This window comes from Ranitomeya imitator, chromosome 5, assembly GCF_032444005.1.
Source record: "Ranitomeya imitator isolate aRanImi1 chromosome 5, aRanImi1.pri, whole genome shotgun sequence".
Classification (NCBI taxonomy): domain Eukaryota; kingdom Metazoa; phylum Chordata; class Amphibia; order Anura; family Dendrobatidae; genus Ranitomeya; species Ranitomeya imitator.
In genome coordinates this window covers 687203980-687231381 of record NC_091286.1, presented here as the reverse complement: position 1 = coordinate 687231381, position 27402 = coordinate 687203980, and the positions used below count along the sequence as shown (strand labels likewise).

Genomic DNA, 27402 nt, shown 5'->3' with positions numbered 1-27402 from the left:
CGTTACAATACGCACAAAAAGTAAAAAAGAAAATGAATCAAATATTAAGATATATCATTCTTTTTGAAACTTAATAATAAATCTATAAATCTAAAATATTAGTCACTTTACATTTTAATGATCTCCATCGATTTTTAAAGCCATAGTTATTATAAACTTGGACTTTTTTTTAAGTACGGTAATCTGTTTTTTGATAATTATTGATTTTATTTCATATTTTTGAAAGCTCTTTCCCATAACCTTTGTGAACCTTTGCACAAATGAAACTTGTTTGTTATGACCTTGTAAAACCAAGGTTGCTCTGCAGGCGATTTCAGTAAAAAAGATTTATATGTTCAAGTTTTTTATACGTCACACTATAAAATATAAAAACATAAAAAATGAATTATGTGATACAACATACACATCATTCACACTCCCTAATATATGACAAAAGGTGCGACAGCTGAGTCACAAAGATAAAAGCTAATGATCTATTCATAAAACTAATATAATACTGCCTCCTATGTACAAGAATATAACTACTATAATACTGCTCCTATGTACAAGAATATAACTACTATAATACTGCTCCTATGTACAAGAATATAACTACTACAATACTGCTCCTATGTACAATAATATAACTACTATAATACTGCTCCTATATACAAGAATATAACTACTATAATACTGCCCCTATGTACAAGAGTATAACCACTGTAATACTGCCCCTATGTACAAAATTATAACTATTATAATACCGCTCCTATGTACAAGAATATAACTACTATAATACTGCCCTATGTACAAAAATATAACTACTATAATACTGGAAAAGAAAAAGCAACGAAGATCAGCTCACCTCCTCTCAGGCCCAGTGCACGGATCATGCAGTGCAGCAAGTAGTTTGAAGAAAAAGCAGAAGTCCAGCGCGGGTGATGTCCGTAAAAAATACCTTTTATTCCATATTCGTTAAAAGCACATAAATCCAAAGTCCATCTTCATATCCATAGACACAAAAACGGGTGATTCATACCAGTGACAGTCACAGGCTTAAAGTGCATTAAAATCATACGCGTTTCAACGGTCGTGCCGCCTTACTCATTGTGATCACAATGAGTAAGGCGGCACGACCGTTGAAACGCGTATGATTTTAATGCACTTTAAGCCTGTGACTGTCACTGGTATGAATCACCCGTTTTTGTGTCTATGGATATGAAGATGGACTTTGGATTTATGTGCTTTTAACGAATATGGAATAAAAGGTATTTTTTACGGACATCACCCGCGCTGGACTTCTGCTTTTTCTACTATAATACTGCTCCTATGTACAAGAATATAACTACTATAATACTGCTCCTATGTACAAGAATATTACTACTATAATACTGACCCTATGTACAAGAATATAACTACTATAATACTGCTCCTATGTACAAGAATATAACTACTATAATACTGCTCCTATGTACAAGAATATAACTACTATAATACTGCTCCTATGTACAGGAATATAACTAATATAATACTGCCCCCTATTTACATTAATACAACTGCTATATTATTGCCTTCTCCATTGAACATTTTGAAGAGAGCCTCATATGCTATGCTTTCTATGTTGATTTATCCTCAGGTGTCCTTTTCTGACCCTTGCCCCCAACATAAACATGTCATTGACCCGTGCCCAGAGATTCCTTCTTCCTGGGACCCTTCCATCCATCCATATCGGATATCTGACCCAGTTTCTCCTTCTTGCAGGATTTCTGTCCACAACCTAATAACCTTTAGATGGATTTACTGTATGTTTCCCAAGCTCCTGCCCCTGTGTGCAATCACTCACAGATAGAGGCATCATTATTTCAGGCCATTACTGTGGTTTGTTTTGCACCATGTCAATGGCAGGTGCCGTCTTCTGACTTGTCCAGTAGTACCAGGTACAGGGTTTGCTATAATGTATTGGAGGTTTGATTCTCACTCCCAGGACCATCACTTATTGGGGAGACAGGTGTCCCCTGTTCACGGATTTACTGACAGCAAGCAGAGATCTTAGGGGCTGAGACTCATTCTGAATGAAAGGTGTAAGAGTTCCCAACCATTTCCAACAAATCATGCCAGAAGGATCAACATTATGTGGCCATGACTATGGTGATTGTTGTCCATCTAGTAGTCAGGCGTCAAGAGGACGTGTCTTACTGCAAACTTCTGACCAGCAATGTACAGAATTATCCCCATATTTGCAGCTAGTCCTTTGGCGTGGCGTACATCCTATGATATAATGGCAAATGATCCTTAAATCCTTAGTCAGAGAGCAAAGGTCCTTAGTCGAATATCAAAGGTCCTTAGTCGAATATCAAAGGTCCTTAGTCAGATATAAATGGTCCTTTTTCGGATATCACAGGTTCTAAGTCAGATATCAAAGGTCCTTTGTCGTATATAAAAAGTTCTTAGGGTTGGTTCACACTGCATTGTGTGAATCCGTTTAACGGACTACGCGGCATAACGCAGTGTAACGTAGTCCGTTAACGCCACCATTACTTGCAATGGCGAATGCATCGCTAACGCACGCCCACAATGGGCGTGCGCTAGCGATGTGCCCTCATTGAGTGACGGACCCGAGACGCGGGCTGCAGCGTTTCCGGGTCCGTCAATGCTAGCGCACTGCTAGCGCAGATGGAGCTAGCAGATGCTCCATCTGCGCTAGCGCAGTGCCAAAGTCTGCACTTGCGTTAGTGCAGTCTGTTTAACGGATTTGTTGAACGGACTGCACAACGCAAGTGTGAACCTAGCCTTAGTCAGATATCAAAGGTCCTTAGTCGGATATCAAAAGTTCTTAGTCAGATATCAAAGGTCCTTAGTCGTATATAAAAGGTCCTTAGTCGGATATCAAAGGCCCTTAGTCAGATATCAAAGGTCTTTAGTCGGATATCAAAGGTCCTCACTCGGATATCAAAAGTCTTTGGTCGGATATGAAACGTCCTTGTCACAGGTCCTTAGTCGGATATAAAAGGTCCTTAGTTGGATATCAAGGTACTTTGTTGGATATCAAAGGTCCTTATTCAGATATCAAAGGTCCTTCGCCAGATATCAAAGGTCTTTAGTCAGATATCATAGGTCCTTAGTCAGATATCAAAGGTCCTTATTCAGATATCAAAGGTCCTTCATCAGATATCAATGGTTTTAGTCAGATATCATAGGTCCTTAGTCAGATATCAAAGGTCCTTAGATATCACAGGTCCTTAGTCTGATATCACAGGTCCTTAGTCAGATATCAAAGGTCCTTCGCCAGATATCAAAGGTCTTTAGTCAGATATCATAGGTCCTTAGTCAGATATCAAAGGTCCTTATTCAGATATCAAAGGTCCTTCGTCAGATATCAATGGTCTTTAGTCAGATATCACAGGTCCTTAGTCAGATATCAAAGGTCCTTAGATATCACAGGTCCTTAGTCTGATATCACAGGTCCTTAGTCAGATATCAAAGGTCCTTAGATATCAAAGGTCCTTAGATATCACAGGTCCTTAGTCTGATATCACAGGTCCTTAGTCAGATATCAAAGGTCCTTCGCCAGATATCAAAGGTCTTTAGTCAGATATCATAGGTCCTTAGTCAGATATCAAAGGTCCTTATTCAGATATCAAAGGTCCTTCGTCAGATATCAATGGTCTTTAGTCAGATATCACAGGTCCTTAGTCAGATATCAAAGGTCCTTAGATATCACAGGTCCTTAGTCTGATATCACAGGTCCTTAGTCAGATATCAAAGGTCCTTAGTCAGATATCAAAGGTCCTTAGTCAGATATCAAAGGTCCTTAGTCGGATATCAGACGTCCTTAGTCAGATATCAAAGGTACTTTGTTGGATATCACAGGTTCTTAGTCAGATATCAAAGGTCCTTAGTCAGATATCAAAGATCCTTAGTCAGTTATCACAGGTCCTTAGTCAGATATCACAGGTCCTTAGTCAGATATCAAAGGTCCTTAGTCAGATATCAAAGGTCCTTAGTCAGATATCACAGGTTCTCAGTCGGATATCACAGGTCCTTAGATATCAAAGGTCCTTAGTCAGATATCAAAGGTCTTTAGTCGGATATGAAAGGTCCTTTGTCAGATATGAAAGGTCCTTTGTCGGATATCAAAGGTCCTTTGTTGGATATCAAAGGTCCTTAGTCAGATATCAATGGTCCTTAGTCAGATATCACAGGTCCTTAGTCAGATATCACAGGTCCTTAGTCCCATATCAAAGGTCTTTAGTTGGATATTGAAGGTCCTTTGTTGGATATGAAAGGTCCTTATTCAGATATCAGAGGTCCTTAGTAGGTTATCAATCATGATTCTTTCAAGTCTATTTCCAGGCATATTTAACTGAGGAACCAAGGTGACAACATCCATTGTATGACAACTCCCATCTGGCACTATATATTGGGAGTGAACGTTCCGTGACAGGTGGTAACACATATATAGGGTACAGAACATCCGGTGGATTCATGTGTTATGGATCTGCAAAAAACACCCACAAATATGTAAATCCAGGAGCGGATACTGCGTACATTTATTTAAAGCTGTTCCAGATTACAAAGAGGCAAATTGGCCCAGATTCGAAAGAACGTGGTTCTTGCTTCATAACTTGGCAAATTCGTAAGTCAGGACTGAAGTAAAGCTGAGTGCCGATGCCGTGGCCATACTGTCTGTCACCCAGCTTTCCCGAGCTTTCTAAAGTTTGCAAATCCACATCTCGCAGACCGTTAGGGGATGTTGAGAGTTGTAGTTTTTTTTGTATTGAGGCTTTATAATAAGTCACCTCTCATCCCTTATAGCTGTTTACAGTGTATCAATGGAAACAGTTTATTGATTAATAGTAATTGTTACAGTCTACATTGTCAGGGTTTATTTAAAAAAAAAAATGGATCCATCCACAGAAGCTTGCTGACGGTTTCCAGTTTTCAAAATTAAAAATATTAAATAATGTAATTACTTAGTAATAAATCCATTTACTATTGGAATGCGCCCATTGTTGCTGCTATGAAGCCTTTGTTATTCAAAGCCGCCTGTCACTTTAAATCACTTTTCTGGCACCTCTGGCTTTGTGGGAGTAGTTTGTCAGGTGACCTGTGTGCACAGCGCCATATATCAGCCGGTCAGCCTCCCTGACATGTCGTGGCATGCCTCCTTGTAAATGAACGTGTGACATATTGTCCTTCACTCATTCCCCGTCCATCGTTGCCAGCAGATTTGCTTCATCCCGGGCCACTTTTGCTTTCGCTTTTTTGCTTTGTTAGCTTTGGTTTTTATTCTCTTTTTATAGTGATTTTTTTAAAAATTTTACCCATATTGACCTCGAAAAATTTAGGAAAGTAGGTGCTTACCCCCAACTCAAGGCTAAGAGGTAAAGGAAAATTGAATATGATTACTAAAGGATTGTCTTTATTACAGCCTGATCTCCACCAAGGACGTAGGGACTTTTCCCAGAGGGAATCCCAAGGTTTTGGAATCCCAGGATGAAGATTCATAGATGAAAACCAAGATCTAAAGGTTATGTAAGCCGAGGTCAGAACAGGCACAATCCTTGCTGGAGTAACCAGACACAGGGTCAGGGTAGGCTGCAGACAAAAAACAAAGTCAGAAGTAAAGCCAAAGATAGACAGACACCATTGCAGGTAACAATTCGAGGATGGTGAGAGCCAAAAGTAGTGATAGAGCATGCACAGAATTTGGGGCACACTTACCCTTTTAGAGAGTAAGTGCGACAAGTAGGATCGATCGGGGAGCGGGTAAGCAACACGCTTGCTCAACAATTTTCGGAATACCTGTACAAATGAATTGAGAGAGACACTCGTGCTTGGCCACCTCTCAATTCCAAGATGCCTTCTTCTTTAGATACAAGGAGATCCCATTGATGGGACCTACATCTACTGGACATTTATACAATATCCAGTGACTACGCCATAAATTATGGGATGGCTTAACCCCTTGAAGGTGTATGGTCACCAAAACAATTCAAGTACTGGTTTATCATTGAGGTCCACATTACAGAACTGTTGGAAAAATCCATCCACCCCCGGTGATCGTTTTTTACCAATTTTTCACACTACGAAATTTGTAGAACAGCAGTGACCACTCTCCCAAGATTTAACATTAGACCCCAAAAGAAATGGGAAAACTTGTCTCCGAGTGGACATGTCGTAATGTGGCCTCTAGAGAAAGATCTAATCTGTCCAGATAGGAAGACCTTACTCAAGAACCTCCGAGAGTATCGTTGTCCAAGAAGGACATGTCATCCCAGAAGTAGTTGACTGAGCTGTGACCGTTTCATGGTGGAGAAGCCTTGATATTCTTCAAGGTGACGATGGTGGAAAAACCGTCATATCTCAGATGTAACCGTTACCACCTCGTGATACTTTGGTCTTCGTGTTTTTGAAATGCTTATAGTTCTTCACTCTTGTAGGTAGGAAAATAAAGACCTGCTGCCTGAGCGTTGAGATAGACCCCCACTACCGGAATTTATCTTTATTCTATCCTTGATAATGTGATTCCCACTGACTCGCTTGTCCCTGGAGAAATCCGCACTGCAGCACCGTGTGGGAGACAATGAAGTGTCTGGGGACACATGAATACCGTATTCAATCAGCTCTTATGACACATTCAGCAAAGTACCTGCATAGGAAAAGGAAAAAAGGTTAAAAAATAAGACGCTCAATACCATCCTTATGATTTTAACTCTTTATTCCCTCAGAAACTCCCATATAAAAACTTGGAAGAGTGGATATTCCCAGTAACGGTTCCCTTCCGAGACCACTTCCACTGGTATTCCTGCTGTCGTTGCTCGTCTTAGTAAAGTATCCACCACTTTCCTGGTAAAAAGAAGCAAAATACAAGGTTGCAAGTTTCCCCAAGAAGGATTTTTGTAATGAATTCCAGTTTTTCCTCCACTTTATCCCTCTGCAGTAGTTAGTTAGGCTGATACAGTTTGATAAGTTGATACGGTATCTTCAAATAATCGGTAAATTTACAGGTGAAGGCCCCAACATCAGAACTTAACGCAATATTCAATGAGGGCAATTGGTCAATGTTTGAAGCAGTTATCTAATACGGTAAATCTACTCTTACATCCATAGGATATGTGATATGTTAGTCATATGTGGGGGTCGTAACCTCACGATTTATGAGAATAAGGAGAATAATAGACAGTAGACTACCCAACTACAACTTAAGTCTTTGCTCTTCTGGACACATAGTCACACTAAATAGGTGATTGTTACTAAACGAATGCAATTTACATAGCTGCTTTGGACTTCAAAGGCTTAACCTTTTGCCCTATTCATTTCATGGGCTGACACTCAAACATTTTTCTCATTGATGGTGGATGCCCAAACCCTGTTCTCTTCAGAGATGGAGCCTCGTGTTATCTTCATAGGTGAATCCTCATGCCCCATTCTTGAGAGATGGAGCCACATATCCAGTTCTCTTCATGGCTTGAGCCTTATGCTTTGTTCTCTTGAGAGATGGAGCCTTGTTCTCTGTATGAAAGAAGTCTCATGCTCTTTACTTTTCATAGGTGGAGCATTACGCCCTGTTCTCTTTATGGGTAGGACCTCATGCCCTTCTCTCATAATGAGAGGAGCCTTGTGCCCTATTCTTGATGAGTATAACTTTGTGCCCTCTTGTCTCTCTGGGTAAAACCTCGGGTCCTGCTTAAGTGCATGATAAGAGCATAATGTCCTCTTATCTTCATGTGTGGAGCCTTGTGCCCTGTTAGCTTCATGTGTGGAGCTTCATGCTATTTTTCCTCACGGGTTGAGCCTCCTGCCCTGCTTTCTTCATGAGTTGAGCCTTGTACCCTGTCCTCTTTATGGGTTGAGCCTCCTGCTCCTGTCCTCCTTATGGATGAAATCCTGTGCCCTGTTATCTTCATGGGTGAAACCTTATACCCCTTTATCTTCATTGGTTTAGCCTTGTGTCCTGTTCTGTTCATGAGAGAAGCCCCATGCACTCTATTCTTCAAGGGTGAAGACTTGTACCCTTTTATCTTCATGGGTGGAGCATAGTGCCCTCTTCTCTCATGGGTGGAGCACATTGTCCGCTTCTATCATGGGTGGAGCCTCTTGCCCTGTTCTCTTTATGTGTGAAGCCCTGTGATCTCTTCTCTTCATGGGTGGAGACTTGTGCCCTTTTATCCTTATGGATGGAGCATAGTGCCCTCTTCTCTTCAGGGGTGGTGGTTCATTCCGCCCTCTTCTCTTCATGGGTAGAGCATAGTGCCCTCTTCTCTTCATAGGTGGAGCATAGTGCCTGTTATAGCAGGAACTGGTTCATGCAGCTTTACATGAACACCCAAGCCTTACACTATGGCCGGTCCGAATAACTAAAGCAATTGTTACCATCCACCTCTCGTGTCTCCCCTTTTCCTCAGTTTGTAGCTTGCGAGCAGCAGGGCCTTCATTCCTCTTGGTATCTGTTTTGAACTGAATTTCTGTTATGCTGTAATGTCTATTGTCTGTACAAGTCCCCTCTATAATTTGTAAAGCGCTGCGGAATATGTTGGCGCTATATAAATAAAAATTATTATTATTATTTATCCATTTTATCTTGCTTGCCTCCATTTTGTGTAAGTGTTACTAAAGGTCAGATAAACAAGTTGTTATTCACTATTATACATACCGCTGATATTGCGGTTATTGAACTAATTGTAGCAGTTCATGGAGGATGAAATGTTCTTGTAGATAACGAATAATGGTTTTGTATAGAAAAATATGTTTGCGAAACCATAGGGAGGCAAGGGAGTAAACTCCCCAACGCTTAGCCCATATATGGAGAATCCGCCTCCGACACAAGAATGCATAAAAAGTGAGTGTAAGCTTAATAAACTAGAGATACCTCAGATACATGCCTGGTGTACTGTGTCTTATCTCTTCGGTGCCGTGACGTCATCTTTAAGGTGGACTCATCAGAGAGCAGGTCGAGACCTGCGACAACAGTGCCCTCTTCAATGGTGGAGCATAGTAACTTCTCTTCATGGGTGGAGCATAGTGCCCTCTTCTCTTCATGGATGGAGCATAGTGCCCTCTTCTCTTCATGGGTGGAGCATAGTGCCCTCTTCTCTTCATGGGTGGACCTTAGTGCCCTCTTCTTTCATGGGTGGAGTCTCGTGCCCTGTTCTCTTTATGGGTGAAGCCTTGTTCTTTTCGTGAATCGAGACTCATTGATTTTTACTCTTCAAGGTTGTGGCTTCTACATCCTGTTCTAATCACGGCTCAAGCCTCTGTTAATGAGGACCTTTTCTATCCCGGCCTCTCCCAGACCCCTAATGTGAGACTACAACAATTCAGTAAACTTGGCGTAAAAACTTTGTAGCCAATGAGACTAGACAGATATAATTTCTGTGACAAATTCACACTGGAGGTTGAAATATATTATTGAAATAGTTTCGAAGGTGAGGATCATGTCCATACGCCAAGGCTATATCCAAGGCCGTACTCCAAGGCCATACTCCAAGGCCATAAGCCAAGTCTATATCCAAGGCCATACTCCAAAGTTATATCCAAGGCCATACGCCAAGGCTATATCCAAGGCCATACGCCAAGGCTATATCCAAGGCCATACGCCAAGGCTATATCCAAGGCCATACTCCAAGGCTATATCCAAGGCCATACGCCAAGGCTATATCCAAGGCCATACGCCAAGGCAATATCCAAGGCCATACGCCAAGGCAATATCCAAGGCCATACGCCAAGGCAATATCCAAGGCCATACGCCAAGGCTATATCCAAGGCCATACTCCAAGGCTATATCCAAGGCCATATGCCAAAGCTATATACAAGGCCATACGCCAAGGCAATATCCAAGGCCATACGCCAAGGCTGTATCCAAGGCCATACGCCAAGGCAATATCCAAGGCAATACGCCAAGGCTATATCCAAGGCCATACTCCAAGGCTATATCCAAGGCCTTACGCCAAGGCTATATCCAAGGCCATACGCCAAGGCTATATCCAAGGCCATACGCCAAGGCTATATCCAAGGCCATACGCCAAGGCTATATCCAAGGCCATACTCCAAGGCTATATCCAAGGCCATACGCCAAGGCTATATCCAAGGCCATACGCCATGGCTATATCCAAGGCCATACGCCAAGGCTATATGCAAGGCCATACGCCAAGGCTATATCCAAGGCCATACGCCAAAGCTATATCCAAGGCCATATGCCAAGGCTATATCCAAGGCCATACGCCAAGGCTATATCCAAGGCCATTATTCAAGGATATATCCAAGGCCAAACTCTGTGTACGCCACGCTTGAGGTCAGTGAAAGCTGAAATGAACCCTTCGTATAGTAGAGATACTCAGATATTCTTTGTATTTTTCTTGACTTTTAGTGGATTGTCTTATCTGGTTCTTCAAAAAATTGTTGATTTTGGTTACTTATGTTGAAGGAAGGTCAAAATAAAATATTTTATACTATGCGTCTCAGATGACTTGTCTGATGTGGTCCCAGGCGGCATTTGTCTGCCCTGCTCGCCATGACTGACAGGCCTCATATGTACACACATGGGAGAGACCTGTCAGTTAACTGGAGCGAGGCGGGGAGAAGCCCCTGAGGACCACACCAGACAATCACATCTCCTCCTATACTGCCCGTCCGGCTTTTAAAACTATGTTTGATCTGAAACTCTGGAGCATTTCAGACTATAACATACCCGGCTACAATTGCCGGTGTCTGATTTACGCTGTTGGTGCAGTGAGGTCCTGCAGAATTAGGAGACTTGTTCTTCTCTTCGTGTTAGATGATTTCAAGGATGAATCTCCATTCTCAGGATGTTGAAAGTTGGTGGAATTTTGTCTTCTTCCAAGCTGAGACATTCCCATACTCTGCTTCATAGTGATAATTGGTATCTTTCATGATATAGTAAAGCGCCATGGAACAAATGGCGCTATAACAATAAATAATAATAATAATAATAAATAATATAGTCAGCAAAACTCATTCCCATCCCCCATACCATATGGTTCCAGGTAAAAATATGTGAGTCACCATTAACTTTCAGTATTACGCAGTAATTATTTCATATTACACCACATAACATTATTGCCAACCTACAAACTAAATTCATCATTTACCGACACCATATTTTCACCCATCACCGTCCCCTCAATGACAGTCATTACCCCATGTTATTATTATCCACCCTCCTTATCTTAATGACATTCGCACCCTGTATCCAGTATAATAACAGAGTAATCACTCCCAGTACTGACTGTACTGATCCTGAGTTACATCCTGTATTATACCCCAGAGCTGCACTCACTATTCTGCTGGTGCAGTCACTGTGTACATACATTACATTACTGATCCTGAGTTACATCCTGTATTATACTCCAGAGCTGCACTCACTATTCTGCTGGTGGAGTCACTGTGTACATACATTACATTACTGATCCTAAGTTACCTCCTGTATTATACCCCAGAGCTGCACTCACTATTCTGCTGGTGGAGTCACTGTGTACATACATTACATTACTGATCCTGAGTTACATCCTGTATTATACTCCAGAGCTGCACTCACTATTCTGCTGGTGCAGTCACTGTGTACATACATTACATTACTGATCCTGAGTTACTTCCTGTATTATACCCCAGAGCTGCACTCACTATTCTTCTGGTGCAGTCACTGTGTACATACATTACTGATCCTGAGTTACATCCTGTATTATACTCCAGAGCTGCACTCACTATTCTGCTGGTGCAGTCACTGTGTACATACATTACATTACTGATCCTGAGTTACTTCCTGTATTATACCCCAGAGCTGCACTCACTATTCTTCTGGTGCAGTCACTGTGTACATACATTACTGATCCTGTGTTACATTCTGTATTATACTCCAGAGCTGCACTTACTATTCTGCTGGTGCAGTCACTGTGTACATACATTACATTACTGATCCTGAGTTACATCCTGTATTATACCCCAGAGCTGCACTCACTATTCTGCTGGTGCAGTCACAGTGTACACACATTAAATTACTGATCCTGTGTTACATTCTCAACATATTCATTAATGATCTGGTAGAAGGTTTACACAGTAAAATATCGATATTTGCAGATGATACAAAACTATGTAAAGCAGTTAATACAAGAGAAGATAGTATTCTGCTACAGATGGATCTGGATAAGTTGGAAACTTGGGCTGAAAGGTGGCAGATGAGGTTTAACAATGATAAATGTAAGGTTATACACATGGGAAGAAGGAATCAATATCACCATTACACACTGAACGGGAAACCACTGGGTAAATCTGACAGGGAGAAGGACTTGGGGATCCTAGTTAATGATAAACTTACCTGGAGCAGCCAGTGCCAGGCAGCAGCTGCCAAGGCAAACAGGATCATGGGGTGCATTAAAAGAGGTCTGGATACACATGATGAGAGCATTATACTGCCTCTGTACAAATCCCTAGTTAGACCGCACATGGAGTACTGTGTCCAGTTTTGGGCACCGGTGCTCAGGAAGGATATAATGGAACTAGAGAGAGTACAAAGGAGGGCAACAAAATTAATAAAGGGGATGGGAGAACTACAATACCCAGATAGATTAGCGAAATTAGGATTATTTAGTCTAGAAAAAAGACGACTGAGGGGCGATCTAATAACCATGTATAAGTATATAAGGGGACAATACAAATATCTCGCTGAGGATCTGTTTATACCAAGGAAGGTGACGGGCACAAGGGGGCATTCTTTGCGTCTGGAGGAGAGTAGGTTTTTCCACCAACATAGAAGAGGATTCTTTACTGTTAGGGCAGTGAGAATCTGGAATTGCTTGCCTGAGGAGGTGGTGATGGCGAACTCAGTCGAGGGGTTCAAGAGAGGCCTGGATGTCTTCCTGGAGCAGAACAATATTGTATCATACAATTATTAGGTTCTGTAGAAGGACGTAGATCTGGGTATTTATTATGATGGAATATAGGCTGAACTGGATGGACAAATGTCTTTTTTCGGCCTTACTAACTATGTTACTATGTTACTATAATCCAGAGCTACACTCACTATTCTGCTGGTGCAGTCACTGTGTACATACATTACACCTGTATAATACTCCAGAGCTGCACTCACTATTCTGCTGGTGCAGTCAATGTGTACATACATTACTGATCCAGAGTTACATCCTGTATAATACCCCAGAGCTGCCCTCACTATTCTGCTGGTGCAGTCACTGGGTACATACATTACTGATCCTGAGTTACATCCTGTATTATACCCCAGAGCTGCACTTACTATGCTGCTGGTGCTGTCACTATGTACATACATTACATTACTGATCGTGAGTTACATCCTGTATTATACTCCAGAGCTGCACTCACTATTCTGCTGGTGCAGTCACTGTGTACATACATTACATTACTGATCCTGAGTTACATCCTGTATTATACTCCAGAGCTGCACTCACTATTCTGCTGGTGCAGTCACTGTGTACATACATTACATTACTGATCCTGAGTTACATCCTGTATTATACCCCAGAGCTGCACTCACTATTCTGCTGGTGCAGTCACTGTGTACATACATTACATTACTGATCCTGAGTTACATCCTGTATTATACCCCAGAGCTGCACTCACTATTCTGCTGGTGCAGTCACTGTGTACATACATTACATTACTGATCCTGAGTTACATCCTGTATTATACCCCAGAGCTGCGCTCACTATTCTGCTGGTGCAGTCACTGTGTACATACATTAGATTACTGATCCTGAGTTACATCCTGTATTATTCTCCAGAGCTGCACTCACTATTCTGCTGGTGCAGTCACTGTGTACATACATTAGATTACTGATCCTGAGTTACATCCTGTATTATAATCCAGAGCTGCACTCACTATTCTGCTGGTGCAGTCACTGTGTACATATGTTACATTACTGATCCTGAGTTATATCCTGTATTATACCCCAGAGCTGCACTCACTATTCTGCTGGTGCAGTCACTATGTACATACATTACATTACTGATCCTAAGTTACATCCTGTATTATACTCCAGAGCTGCACTCACTATTCTGCTGGTGCAGTCACTGTGTACATACATTACATTACTGATCCTAAGTTACATCCTGTATTATACTCCAGAGCTGCACTCACTATTCTGCTGGTGCAGTCACTGTGTACATACATTACATTACTGATCCTGAGTTACATCCTGTATTATACCCCAGAGCTGCACTCACTATTCTGCTGGTGCAGTCACTATGTACATACATTACATTACTGATCCTAAGTTACATCCTGTATTATACTCCAGAGCTGCACTCACTATTCTGCTGGTGCAGTCACTGTGTACATACATTACATTACTGATCCTGAGTTACATCCTGTATTATACCCCAGAGCTGCACTCACTATTCTGCTGGTGCAGTCACTGTGTACACACATTACATTACTGATCCTGAGTTACATCCTGTATTATACTCCAGAGCTGCACTCACTGTTCTGCTGGTGCAGTCACTGTGTCCGTACATTACATTACTGATCCTGAGTTACATCCTGTATTATACACCAGAGCTGCACTCACTATTCTGCTGGTGCAGTCACTGTGTACATACATTACATTACTGATCCTGAGTTACATCCTGTATTATACCCCAGAGCTGCACTCTCTATTCTGCTGGTGCAGTCACTGTGTACATACATTACATTACTGATCATGAGTTACATCCTGTATTATACCCCAGAGCTGCACTCACTATTCTGCTGGTGCAGTCACTATGTACATACATTACATTACTGATCCTAAGTTACATCCTGTATTATACTCCAGAGCTGCACTCACTATTCAGAGTTCTTAGGCTATATTCACACTTTGCGGATTTTGCTGTGGATCTGCAGCGGATTTGACCGCTGCGGATCTGCAGCAGTTTCCCATGAGTTTACAGTACAATGTAAACCTATGGGAAACAAAAAACGCAGTGCACATGCTGCGGAAAAAAACGCGCGGAAACGCTGCAGATTACATTCCGCAGCATGTCACTTCTTTTCTGCGGATTTTCACCTGCTCCAATAGAAAACTGCAGATGAAAATCCACAGAAGAAACCGCAGTAAAAACCGCGATAAATCCGCAGTAAAAACCACGACGGGTTTTCACTGCGGATTTTGGAATTCTGCTGCGGAAAAATCCGCAGTGGAATCTGCAAAGTGTGAACATAGCCTAAGACCAAGGTCTGTTCAGAAACTAAACAAGAAAACCTGAAATTCCTTAAGATTTCAGCTCTGAAGCCTGCAGAAACATGAAACAGCACAGAAAAATACATAACCCGTCATATGTAATGTATATATGTAGGATCCATGATTGTACAGGGACTAGTTTACAGATTTTCTAGAGGACAGCGGTTCCATACAGTAATGTGGCCCACCGGGGGTTAATCCGGGCAGGTATGGCCGCCCTGGTTTGGAGTTTTCAGGTTAAACAGTGTAATCTTTGCCTTTCAAGTAAACTTTGCTTTCCTCTTGGTGTCGGTGATTGTGGTCGGTTGTGGATTAGCGCTCGCTTTGTTTCTCGGTGCTATAACACGCTGCAGCGCGGACCTTTCCGATAGATTTCTGAAGATTCTTATCGGCGGCAGGATAAGCTAAGCGCCTTATAAACGGCATCTGAAGGTTACAAACATATTTTGTTAAGGATGTGGCCGCTTTGTAGGCCCCGGCTGTTGACTGTTTTTCTCATGTGTGTTTGATGAGAGTTGGTGGCTTTACAAACGTCCTGTCACAGAAAATCACCCTCAACATCCACAAGGTAAAACCACATAGATCAGTCCAATATGTGCTGGAACTGTCCCCGTTATCATGTTTTTACACTTGCCATCCACTCATTATCAGTAGTCAATTCCTTTTTTTCAGCATTCTGCCAGTACTATTGGTGCTGGAAGCTCCCTTCACCATATTTTCCAGCAAGCATTGCCTCTGCCATTGTCCAACAGGTTAAGTACTCACTGAATTCCCACCTTTCTGTTATCCTTGCACACAGTTTGCAGTGAAACAGGAGCAGAAGGACAAAGACTCTCACTTCATGTAGAGAGACAAAAACCACCACTTCCTGTTGAGAAAAGAAGAGATACCCATGCTTCCTCTGAAAAGACAAAGGCTGGCCCTCCACTTACTGTAGAGACAAAGTACTGCCCTCACTCCCTGTGTAGAGACAATGTACTGCCCTCACTCCCTGTGTAGAGACAATGTACTGCCCTCACTCCCTGTATAGAGACAATGTACTGCCCGTACTGCCCTCACTTCCTGTATAGAGAAAAAGTACTGCCCTCACTCCCTGTATAGAGACAGTGTACTGCCCTCACTCCCTGTATAGAGACAATGTACTGCCCGTACTGCCCTCACTTCCTGTATAGAGAAAAAGTACTGCCCTCACTCCCTGTATAGAGACAGTGTACTGCCCTCACTCCCTGTATAGAGACAATGTACTGCCCTCACTCCCTGTATAGAGACAGTGTACTGCCCTCACTCCCTGTATAGAGACATGTACTGCCCTCACTCCCTGTGTAGAGACAATGTACTGCCCTCACTCCCTGTATAGAGACAGTGTACTGCCCTCACTCCCTGTATAGAGACAATGTACTGCCCTCACTCCCTGTATAGAGACAATGTACTGCCCTCACTCCCTGTATAGAGACAATGTACTGCCCGTACTGCCCTCACTCCCTGTGTAGAGACAATGTACTGCCCTCACTCCCTGTGTAGAGACAATGTACTGCCCTCACTCCCTGTATAGAGACAATGTACTGCCCGTACTGCCCTCACTTCCTGTATAGAGAAAAAGTACTGCCCTCACTCCCTGTATAGAGACAGTGTACTGCCCTCACTCCCTGTATAGAGACAATGTACTGCCCTCACTCCCTGTATAGAGACAGTGTACTGCCCTCACTCCCTGTATAGAGACATGTACTGCCCTCACTCCCTGTGTAGAGACAATGTACTGCCCGTACTGCCCTCACTTCCTGTATAGAGAAAAAGTACTGCCCTCACTCCCTGTATAGAGACAGTGTACTGCCCTCACTCCCTGTATAGAGACAATGTACTGCCCTCACTCCTTGTATAGAGACAATGTACTGCCCTCACTCCTTGTATAGAGACAATGTACTGCCCTCACTCCTTGTATAGAGACAATGTACTGCCCTCACTCCTTGTATAGAGACAATGTACTGCCCTCACTCCCTGTGTAGAGACAATGTACTGCCCGTACTGCCCTCACTTCCTGTATAGAGACAGTGTACTGCCCTCACTCCCTGTATAGAGACAATGTACTGCCCTCACTCCTTGTATAGAGACAATGTACTGCCCTCACTCCCTGTATAGAGACAATGTACTGCCCTCACTCCCTGTGTAGAGACAATGTACTGCCCTCACTTCCTGTATAGAGAAAAAGTACTGCCCTCACTCCCTGTATAGAGACAGTGTACTGCCCTCACTCCCTGTATAGAGACAATGTACTGCCCTCACTCCCTGTATAGAGACAATGTACTGCCCTCACTCCTTGTATAGAGACAATGTACTGCCCTCACTCCCTGTATAGAGACAGTGTACTGCCCTCACTCCCTGTATAGAGACATGTACTGCCCTCACTCCCTGTGTAGAGACAATGTACTGCCCGTACTGCCCTCACTTCCTGTATAGAGAAAAAGTACTGCCCTCACTCCCTGTGTAGAGACAATGTACTGCCCTCACTCCCTGTATAGAGACAATGTACTGCCCGTACTGCCCTCACTTCCTGTATAGAGAAAAAGTACTGCCCTCACTCCCTGTATAGAGACAGTGTACTGCCCTCACTCCCTGTATAGAGACAATGTACTGCCCTCACTCCCTGTGTAGAGACAATGTACTGCCCGTACTGCCCTCACTTCCTGTATAGAGAAAGTGTACTGCCCTCACTCCCTGTATAGAGACAATGTACTGCCCTCACTCCCTGTATAGAGACAGTGTACTGCCCTCACTCCCTGTATAGAGACAATGTACTGCCCTCACTCCCTGTATAGAGACAGTGTACTGCCCTCACTCCCTGTATAGAGACAGTGTACTGCCCTCACTCCCTGTATAGAGACAATGTACTGCCCTCACTCCCTGTATAGAGACAGTGTACTGCCCTCACTTCCTGTATAGAGACAGTGTACTGCCCTCACTCCCTGTATAGAGACAGTGTACTGCCCTCACTCCCTGTATAGAGACAGTGTACTGCCCTCACTCCCTGTATAGAGACAATGTACTGCCCTCACTCCCTGTATAGAGACAGTGTACTGCCCTCACTTCCTGTATAGAGACAGTGTACTGCCCTCACTCCCTGTATAGAGACAATGTACTGCCCTCACTTCCTGTATAGACAGTGTACTGCCCTCACTCCCTGTATAGAGACAGTGTACTGCCCTCACTCCCTGTATAGAGACAATGTACTGCCCTCACTCCCTGTATAGAGACAGTGTACTGCCCTCACTCCCTGTATAGAGACAATGTACTGCCCTCACTCCTTGTATAGAGACAAAGTACTGCCCTCACTTCTTGTATAGAGACATGTACTGCGCTCACTCCCTGTGTAGAGACAATGTACTGCCCGTACTGCCCTCACTTCCTGTATAGAGAAAAAGTACTGCCCTCACTCCCTGTATAGAGACAGTGTACTGCCCTCACTCCCTGTATAGAGACAATGTACTGCCCTCACTCCCTGTATAGAGACAGTGTACTGCCCTCACTCCCTGTATAGAGACAATGTACTGCCCTCACTCCCTGTATAGAGACAGTGTACTGCCCTCACTCCCTGTATAGAGACAATGTACTGCCCTCACTCCCTGTGAGAGACAATGTACTGCCCTCACTCCTTGTATAGAGACAATGTACTGCCCTCACTCCCTGTGTAGAGAAAAAGTACTGCCCTCACTCCCTGTATAGAGACAATGTACTGCCCTCACTCCCTGTATAGAGACAATGTACTGCCCTCACTCCCTGTATAGAGACAGTGTACTGCCCTCACTTCCTGTATAGAGACAGTGTACTGCCCTCACTCCCTGTATAGAGACAGTGTACTGCCCTCACTCCCTGTATAGAGACAATGTACTGCCCTCACTCCCTGTATAGAGACAGTGTACTGCCCTCACTCCCTGTATAGAGACAATGTACTGCCCTCACTCCTTGTATAGAGACAATGTACTGCCCTCACTCCCTGTGTAGAGAAAAAGTACTGCCCTCACTTCCTGTATAGAGACAGTGTACTGCCCTCACTCCCTGTATAGAGACAATGTACTGCCCTCACTCCCTGTATAGAGACAGTGTACTGCCCTCACTCCCTGTATAGAGACAATGTACTGCCCTCACTTCCTGTATAGAGACAGTGTACTGCCCTCACTCCCTGTATAGAGACAATGTACTGCCCTCACTCCCTGTATAGAGACAATGTACTGCCCTCACTTCCTGTATAGAGACAGTGTACTGCCCTCACTCCCTGTATAGAGACAATGTACTGCCCTCACTCCCTGTATAGAGACAGTGTACTGCCCTCACTCCCTGTATAGAGACAATGTACTGCCCTCACTTCTTGTAGAGACAATGTACTGCCCTCACTCCCTGTGTAGAGAAAAAGTACTGCCCTCACTTCCTGTATAGAGACAGTGTACTGCCCTCACTCCTTGTATAGAGACAATGTACTGCCCTCACTTCCTGTGTAGAGACAGTGTACTTCCCTCCACTTACTGTAGAGACAAAGTACTGTCCTCACTTCCTGTGTAGAGAAAAAGTACTGCCCTCACTTCTTGTATAGAGACAGTGTACTGCCCTCACTCCCTGTATAGAGACAATGTACTGCCCTCACTTCTTGTATAGAGACAATGTACTGCCCTCACTCCCTGTGTAGAGACAATGTACTGCCCTCACTTCCTGTGTAGAGACAGTGTACTGCCCTCACTCCCTGTATAGAGACAATGTACTGCCCTCACTCCTTGTATAGAGACAATGTACTGCCCTCACTTCCTGTGTAGAGACAGTGTACTTCCCTCCACTTACTGTAGAGACAAAGTACTGTCCTCACTTCCTGTGTAGATAAAAAGTACTGCCCTCACTTCTTGTATAGAGACAGTGTACTGCCCTCACTCCCTGTATAGAGACAATGTACTGCCCTCACTTCTTGTATAGAGACAATGTACTGCCCTCACTCCCTGTGTAGAGACAATGTACTGCCCTCACTTCCTGTGTAGAGACAATGTACTGCCCTCACTTCCTGTGTAGAGACAATGTACTGCCCTCACTTCCTGTGTAGAGACAATGTACTGCCCTCACTTCCTGTATAGAGACAATGTACTGCCCTCACTTCCTGTGTAGAGATAATGTACTACCCTCACTTCCTGTGTAGAGACAATGTACTGCCTGTTATGATTAGGTAATTCAGAACCACAATGGACCTTGAAGTTCAGAGCACACAAAGTGACCTGACAATAACCAAAAGACATAGGATGAGCTCTGAGACGTGGGAACTCTGCTGACCGCAATCCCTAATCCTATCCAACCACACTAGAGGCAGCCGTGGATTGCGCCTAACGCTCCCTATGCAACTCGGCACAGCCTGAGAAACTAGCTAGGCCTAAGATAGAAAAACAAGCCTACCTTGCCTCAGAGAAATACCCCAAAGGAAAAGGCAGCCCCCCACATATAATGACTGTGAGTAGAGATGAAAATACAAACGCAGAGATGAAATAGATTTAGCAAAGTGAGGCCCGACTTACTGAACAGACCGAAGATAGGAAAGATAAATTTGCGGTCAACACAAAACCCTACAAACAACCACGCAGAGGGGCAAAAAGACCCTCCGCACCGACTAACGGTACGGAGGTGCTCCCTCTGCGTCCCAGAGCTTCCAGCAAGCAAGAAAAACCAATTAAGCAAGCTGGACAGAAAAAATAGCAAAACAAAAATAACACAAGCAAAACTTAGCTTATGAAGAGCAGACGGCCACAGGAACGATCCAGGAGGAAGCAAGACCAATACTAGAACATTGACTGGAGGCCAGGAGCAAAGCACTAGGTGGAGTTAAATAGAGCAGCACCTAACGACTTCACCACATCACCTGAGGAAGGAAACTCAGAAGCCGCAGTACCACTCGTGACCACAGGAGGGAGCTCTGCCACAGAATTCACAACAACTGCCCTCACTTCCTGTATACAGTGTACGGCCCTCACTTCCTGTGTAAAGACAATGTGCTGCCCTCACTTCCTGTACAGAGACAGTGTACTGCCCTCACTTCCTGTATACACAGTGTACTGCCCTTACTTCCTGTGTAGAGACAATGTGCTGCCTTCACTTCCTGTATACAGTGTACTGCCCTCACTTCCTGTGTAGACATAATGTGCTGCCCTCACTTTCTGTTTAGAGACAGTGTACTGCCCCATTTCCTGTATACAGTGTACTGCCCTTACTTCCTGTGTAGAGAAAAAGTACTGCCCTCACTTCCTGTGTAGAGACAATGTGCTGCCCTCACTTCCTGTATAGACAGTGCACTGCCCTCACTTCTTGTATACAGTGTACTGCCCTTACTTCTTGTGTAGAGACAATGTGCTGCCCTCACTTCCTGTATACAGTGTACTGTCCTCACTTCCTGTGCAGAGACAATGTGCTGCCCTCACTTCCTGTATAGAGAGTGTACTGCCCCCATTTCCTGTATACAGTGTACTGCCCTTACTTCCTGCGTAGAGAAAAAGTACTGCCCTCACTTCCTGTATAGAGACAATGTACTGCCCTCACTTCCTGTAGAGAGAGAGTGTACTGCCCTCACTTCCTGTATAGACAGTGTACTGTCCTCACTTCCTGTATAGAGACAATGTACTCCCCTCACTTCCTGTAGAGAGACAGTGTACTGCCCTCACTTCCTGTATAGACAGTGTACTGCCCTCACTCCCTGTGTAGAGAAAAAGTACTGCCATCACTTCCTGTATAGAGACAGTGTACTGCCCTCACTTCCTGTATAGACAGTGTACTGCCCTCACTTCCTGTATAGACAGTGTACTGTCCTCACTTCCTGTGTAGAGAAAAAGTACTGCCCTCACTTCCTGTATAGAGACAGTGTACTGCCCTCACTTCCTGTATAGAAACAAAGTACTGCCCTCACTTCCTGTGTAGAGACAAAGTACTCCCTACACTTTCTGTAAAGAGACAAAGTACTGCCTGCCCTTACTTCCTGTATAGAAACAATGCACTGCCCTCACTTCCTGTATAGAAACAATGTACTGCCCTCATTTCCTGTATAGAAACAATGTACTGCCCTCACCTCCTGTAGAGAAAAAGTACTCCTTCACTTCTTGTAGAGAGACAAAGTACTCCCTACACTTTCTGTGTAGAGACAAAGTATTGTCCTCACTTTCTGTATAGAAGCAATATACTGCCCTCACTTCCTGTAGAGAGACAAAGTACTGCCCACATTTTCTATATAGACACAAAGTACTGCCCTTACTTCCTCCATAGAAACAATGTACTGCCCTCACTTCCTGTATAGAGAAAAAGTACTGCTTCGCTTCCTGTGGAGACAAAGTACTGCCTGCACTTTCTGTATACAAAGTACTGCCCTCACTTCCTGTATATAGACACGGTACTGCCCTCACTTCTTGTAGAGACAATGTACTGCCCTCACTTCCTGTATAAAAACAATGTACTGCCCTCACTTCCTGTAGAGAGACAATGACCTGCCATCACTTCCTATATGGTGAAAACGTACTGTCCTCACTTCCTGTATAGACAAAGTACTGCCCTTACTTCTTGTATAGAGACAAAGTACTGCCTTCACTTCCTGTTGAGAGCCAAAGACTTACCCAACTTTTTGTAAAGAGACAAAGACCCATTCACTAATTTATGTAAATCCTAAGAACCACCTCTACTTCTTATGGAGAGACAAAGACTGTCTCACCACTTCCCCACTTCCTGTAGAGAGACAAATTCTTGTGGAGAGACAAATAACCACCCCCACTTCCTGTGGATAGACACAGACTGTCCCACCACTTTCTGTACAGAGACAAAGAACCACCTCTATTTCCTGTGTAGAGGCAAAGACTGTTCCACCACTTCCTGTAAATAGACAAAGAACTACCCCTACTTTCTGTGGAGAGACAAAGACTGTCCCACCACTTTCTGTAGAGATAAAGAACCACCCCTACTTCCTGTGGAGAGACAAAGGCTGTCCCACCACTTCCTGTACAGGGACAAAGAACCACCTCTATTTCCTGTGTAGAGGCAAAAACTGTTCCACCGCTTCCTGTAAATAGACAAAGAACTACCCCTACTTTCTGTGGAGGGACAGACTATTCCACCACTTCCTGTAGAGAGACAAAGAACCACCTCGATTTTCTGCGGAGAGACAAAGACTGTCCCACCACTTTCTGTAGAGACAAAGAATTACCCCTACTTCCTGTGTAAAGACAAAGACTGTCCCACCACTTCCTGTAGAGAGACAAAGAACTACCCCTACTTTGTGTAGAGGGACAGTCTATTCCACCACTTCCTGTAGAGAGACAAAGAACCACCCCTACTTCCTGTGTAGAGACAAAGACTGTTCCACCACTTCCTGTAGAGATACAAAGAACCACCTCTACTTCCTGTGTAGAGACAAAGACTGTCCCACCACTTCCTGTAGAGAGAAAGAACCGCCCCTATTTCTTTAAGAAAGACAATTACCTGCTTCCACTTCCTGTAGAGACAATGACCTGCCTTCAGAGGGATGTTTTCAGGAATGAGAGTTAAGGGATTTAGAGATGGACTATTTATTCCATTCTCTATCCACTGAGATCACGATGTCTTGACAGTACAGACACTATATCATACAGGATTTTAAAGGGATTTTCCAGAAATGAAGCTGAACTTAAGCTCTCCCACTGCTGGGACTGCCAGTAATCATCTGTCATGAAGGAATTTAGCTCCAAGTGCTCAGTTTCCCTGCAGCACCCCCACAGGAGAAATTAGGTATTGCATAATTTTTATTAAAATGAGTGTGCCATCGAGGTAATGCACAGATCTGCCGGGTCCTCCAAGTAGGAATGTTGTTGTGTCTACTGTACTGTAATGACTGCAGTGATCAAACACGTGACACGCATTGCTCATAGTATGTACAGCAGCAGTAATGGCGAAGGTATTCCCTGTGTAATGCCAGAACTTGCTAATTACTTATGTGTAAATTAAAATTAACTCTTTCAGGGACAGACCTGACATATTAGTTGATCAAAGGTATCCAACCTGCCTAAATAAACGTTTGCTATAATATTAGGCTGGGATGTTCTCATTTTATGAAGTGATGGTATATAATTCTGCACCGCCTACAGGGTTACCCCTAAAGATCAATTTTACTTACCCCAATATTTGTCAAGTTGATGACCGATTAAACTCTACAATGTTTTACATTTACCAATATGCACAGTATAATGACAAAAATCTTAAAGAAACTCGCCAGGCAAAACTGATAGTCTGTGTTATGAGATTCCCTCTATTCTTATCCACCATGGAAACAAAAGATTGGGCATGTTGAAAGTCAACATGCCCGATCCTTCTTTTTTCTTCAGTATCTGCTGATGCAGAAGAGTCCATTCACGTTCATACACATTATAAAGTTAGGTGGAAACTGAGAACCCATTCATATTATTTTATTGTTCCAGCCCTGAGAACTTTCAAAAACATTTAAATAAGTTTCCAATACGATGAACTTCTCCTTTAAGAAGTAAACAACAATCAGCTCATAGACAATCTGTAAATAATGATGAACGAATGTACTCGCATAAGATGTTATCTGAGCATGCTCTGGTGCTAACCGAGTGTCTTCGGTGTGCTCAAAAAATATGTTCGAGTTCCCGCGGCTACATGTTTCGCGACTGTTTGACACCCATGACACAACATGGACTGCGTGTTTGTTAGATGTCGAACAGACGCAGGGAACCCAAACATATTTTTTGAGCACGTCGAAGATACTCTGTTAGCACATCAACATGCTCAGATAACACCTTATCCAAGCATGCTTGCTCATCACTAACATGCAGTCCTCATTTCTTTGCATCAAAAAGATTTACAGGCAAGGACATTGCTCCCTATAACATTGCCTGTAAATCTGTGAAGAACTCTTTCGGTGTGCTCGAAAAATATGTTTTAGTTCCCGCAGCTGCGGGTCTCGCGGCTGTTTGACACCCATGACACAATGTGTTTCTTAGGTGTTGAACAGCCGCGAGACATGCAGCCGCAGCAACTCTAGCATATTTTTCGAGCACTCCGGTTAGCACATGAGCATGCTCAAATAACACCTTATCCAAGCATGCTTGCTCATAATTTCTTTAATCAAAAAAAGCTTTACAGGCAATGACATTGCTGCCTATAACATTGCCTGTAAATCTGTGAAGAATTCTTTAGGGCACCTGAAACATTCGTTCATCAGCAAAGAGCACTGATTCCACTAATAATCCACCATGGAATCAGTGCTCTTTGCTGATGAACAAAGGTTTCAGGTGCCCTAAAGAATTCTTCAAAGATTTATAGGCAATGTTATAGGCCGCGCTTTACTTGATAGGCTACTATGAATGTATGTGACCCTATTGATTAAACCAGAGATAAGCAGCCTCAGAGGAGATCACTATTTCACTATGACCCACGACTAGGTGCCAGGTTCCCTTTCCCGGCGTCATTACAGCTGATGACCTATGTTGGCTGCGGCATCGGGAAGGTTTATGAGTCATTGTCTCGTATGTGTAATGTTGATAATTGGGCACACGAGGCAGAGGCACGCCTCACTTCCATCATTGTCACCCGCCTTTCTGTACATCACCTCCATTAGCCACGAGGACTTACTGCAAGTCTCCCAAATATTCCGTGGGTGTACGTGAGAATCCAGAATTGTGTGCATCACCGAGTACACGTCACAGATTAATGTGATACCAACACAAAGTATCAAGTATTGGTAAACGTGTAAAGGAAATCTAAAAATGGAGAGGTGCATGGTGACCACCCTGAAGACCACTTCCACTAGAATTGTTACCTTTTTCACCAAAAAAACACCAGCAAAAGTAAAAAAAAAAGTTTTGGACCTTAGGGGTGAGGCTCAACAAGGAGTGAATCTTCCACGTTAGATAAACAATCATTCATTGTTTGTGGACCATTTACACATCATCTAGGATAACTAGTGATATTCATCCCTGACATCCTAGGTTTTATCTGTAAGACACAATAGAAATCAGTATAACTTCGCTATAATGGGGGGCTGTTTGGTTTCTGTCCAACATTTAGCAGATACCCTGGTGGAAACTAAACAGTCCAAAGTATAGATAAATCGATGCATATAATGGTTTTTGTGTATGTCATGTGACAAATATATTTTGAAACAAATCTGATGGTATTTCTGGAGTCATATTCTTGAACGGATAGTGGTTATGGTGGCGTATTCATGCATTGATGGTGGTAGTGGTGTCAAATTCCTTTACTGATGGTGGTTCTGGTAGTGTATTCATGTACTACTGACGGCTCTGGTGATGTATTCATGTAGTGATGAAGGTTATGGTGCTGTATTCATCATCAGAATGATCATCGGTACATAAATATGATGCCAAAATCATCATCAGAAAATAAATTGAACACCAGAGCCATCAATAATACATAAATACAGCACCAGAACAATCATCAGTAGATAAATAGGTCATTAGAACCACCGTCAGTACATGAATACATCCCCAGAACCACCATCAGTACATGAATACATTTCCAGAACCACCATCAGTACATTAATGAGTCACCAGAACAATAATCAGTCCATGAATACATCACGAGATCGACGTCAGTAATTAAATATGCCAGTACACGAATACATCACCAGAACCTCCATCAGTACATGACTACATCGCCAACCAAGTTTAGTACAGCATTCAATTGTAATGACAATTCAGCCACAAATAGATTTGCATAAAATGAACCTATAACTCTTAGTGTGCCTAAATAAGGCTCCTATTGTATATGGTCTCCACACTGTCCGCCTTAATGAGCTATAACCACCACATTGTCAGCCATCATCAGCTGTAACCGCCACACCAATAACAAGGGTCTATACCATGGCTGTCTCCTCTCCACTGTTTTCCATTGCACGCTCTATTTCTCCACGCAGTCCTCCCACCATGCTAACATCTCTCCATACTGTGCCCCCATTTAACACTGCCCCCTCTCCATATCAATTCTGTGAACCCTTTTCGCACTATGCTACTGCCCACCACACCGCCAGACTGTACTCACACTGTCCCTGTACACAGGATGATGGTCACCACAGCTGCCTATACAGTATGACATCGACAACAGCCCCCCATTATACACTATGATATCCATGACAGCCTCCCATGCTGTAAAATGGCCACCACAGCCCCCCAATATATAGTGTTGTCATCACCACAGCCCCCCCA

The 27402-nt window shown here is 43.3% G+C and overlaps 1 protein-coding gene across 2 annotated transcripts in view; it reads right to left on the bottom strand.

Moving 5' to 3' along the window:
- NCOA1 (nuclear receptor coactivator 1) overlaps positions 1-27402 on the bottom strand; it is a 391964-nt gene that overhangs the window by 233494 nt on the left and 131068 nt on the right. The gene's annotated exons all lie outside the window — the stretch shown is intronic.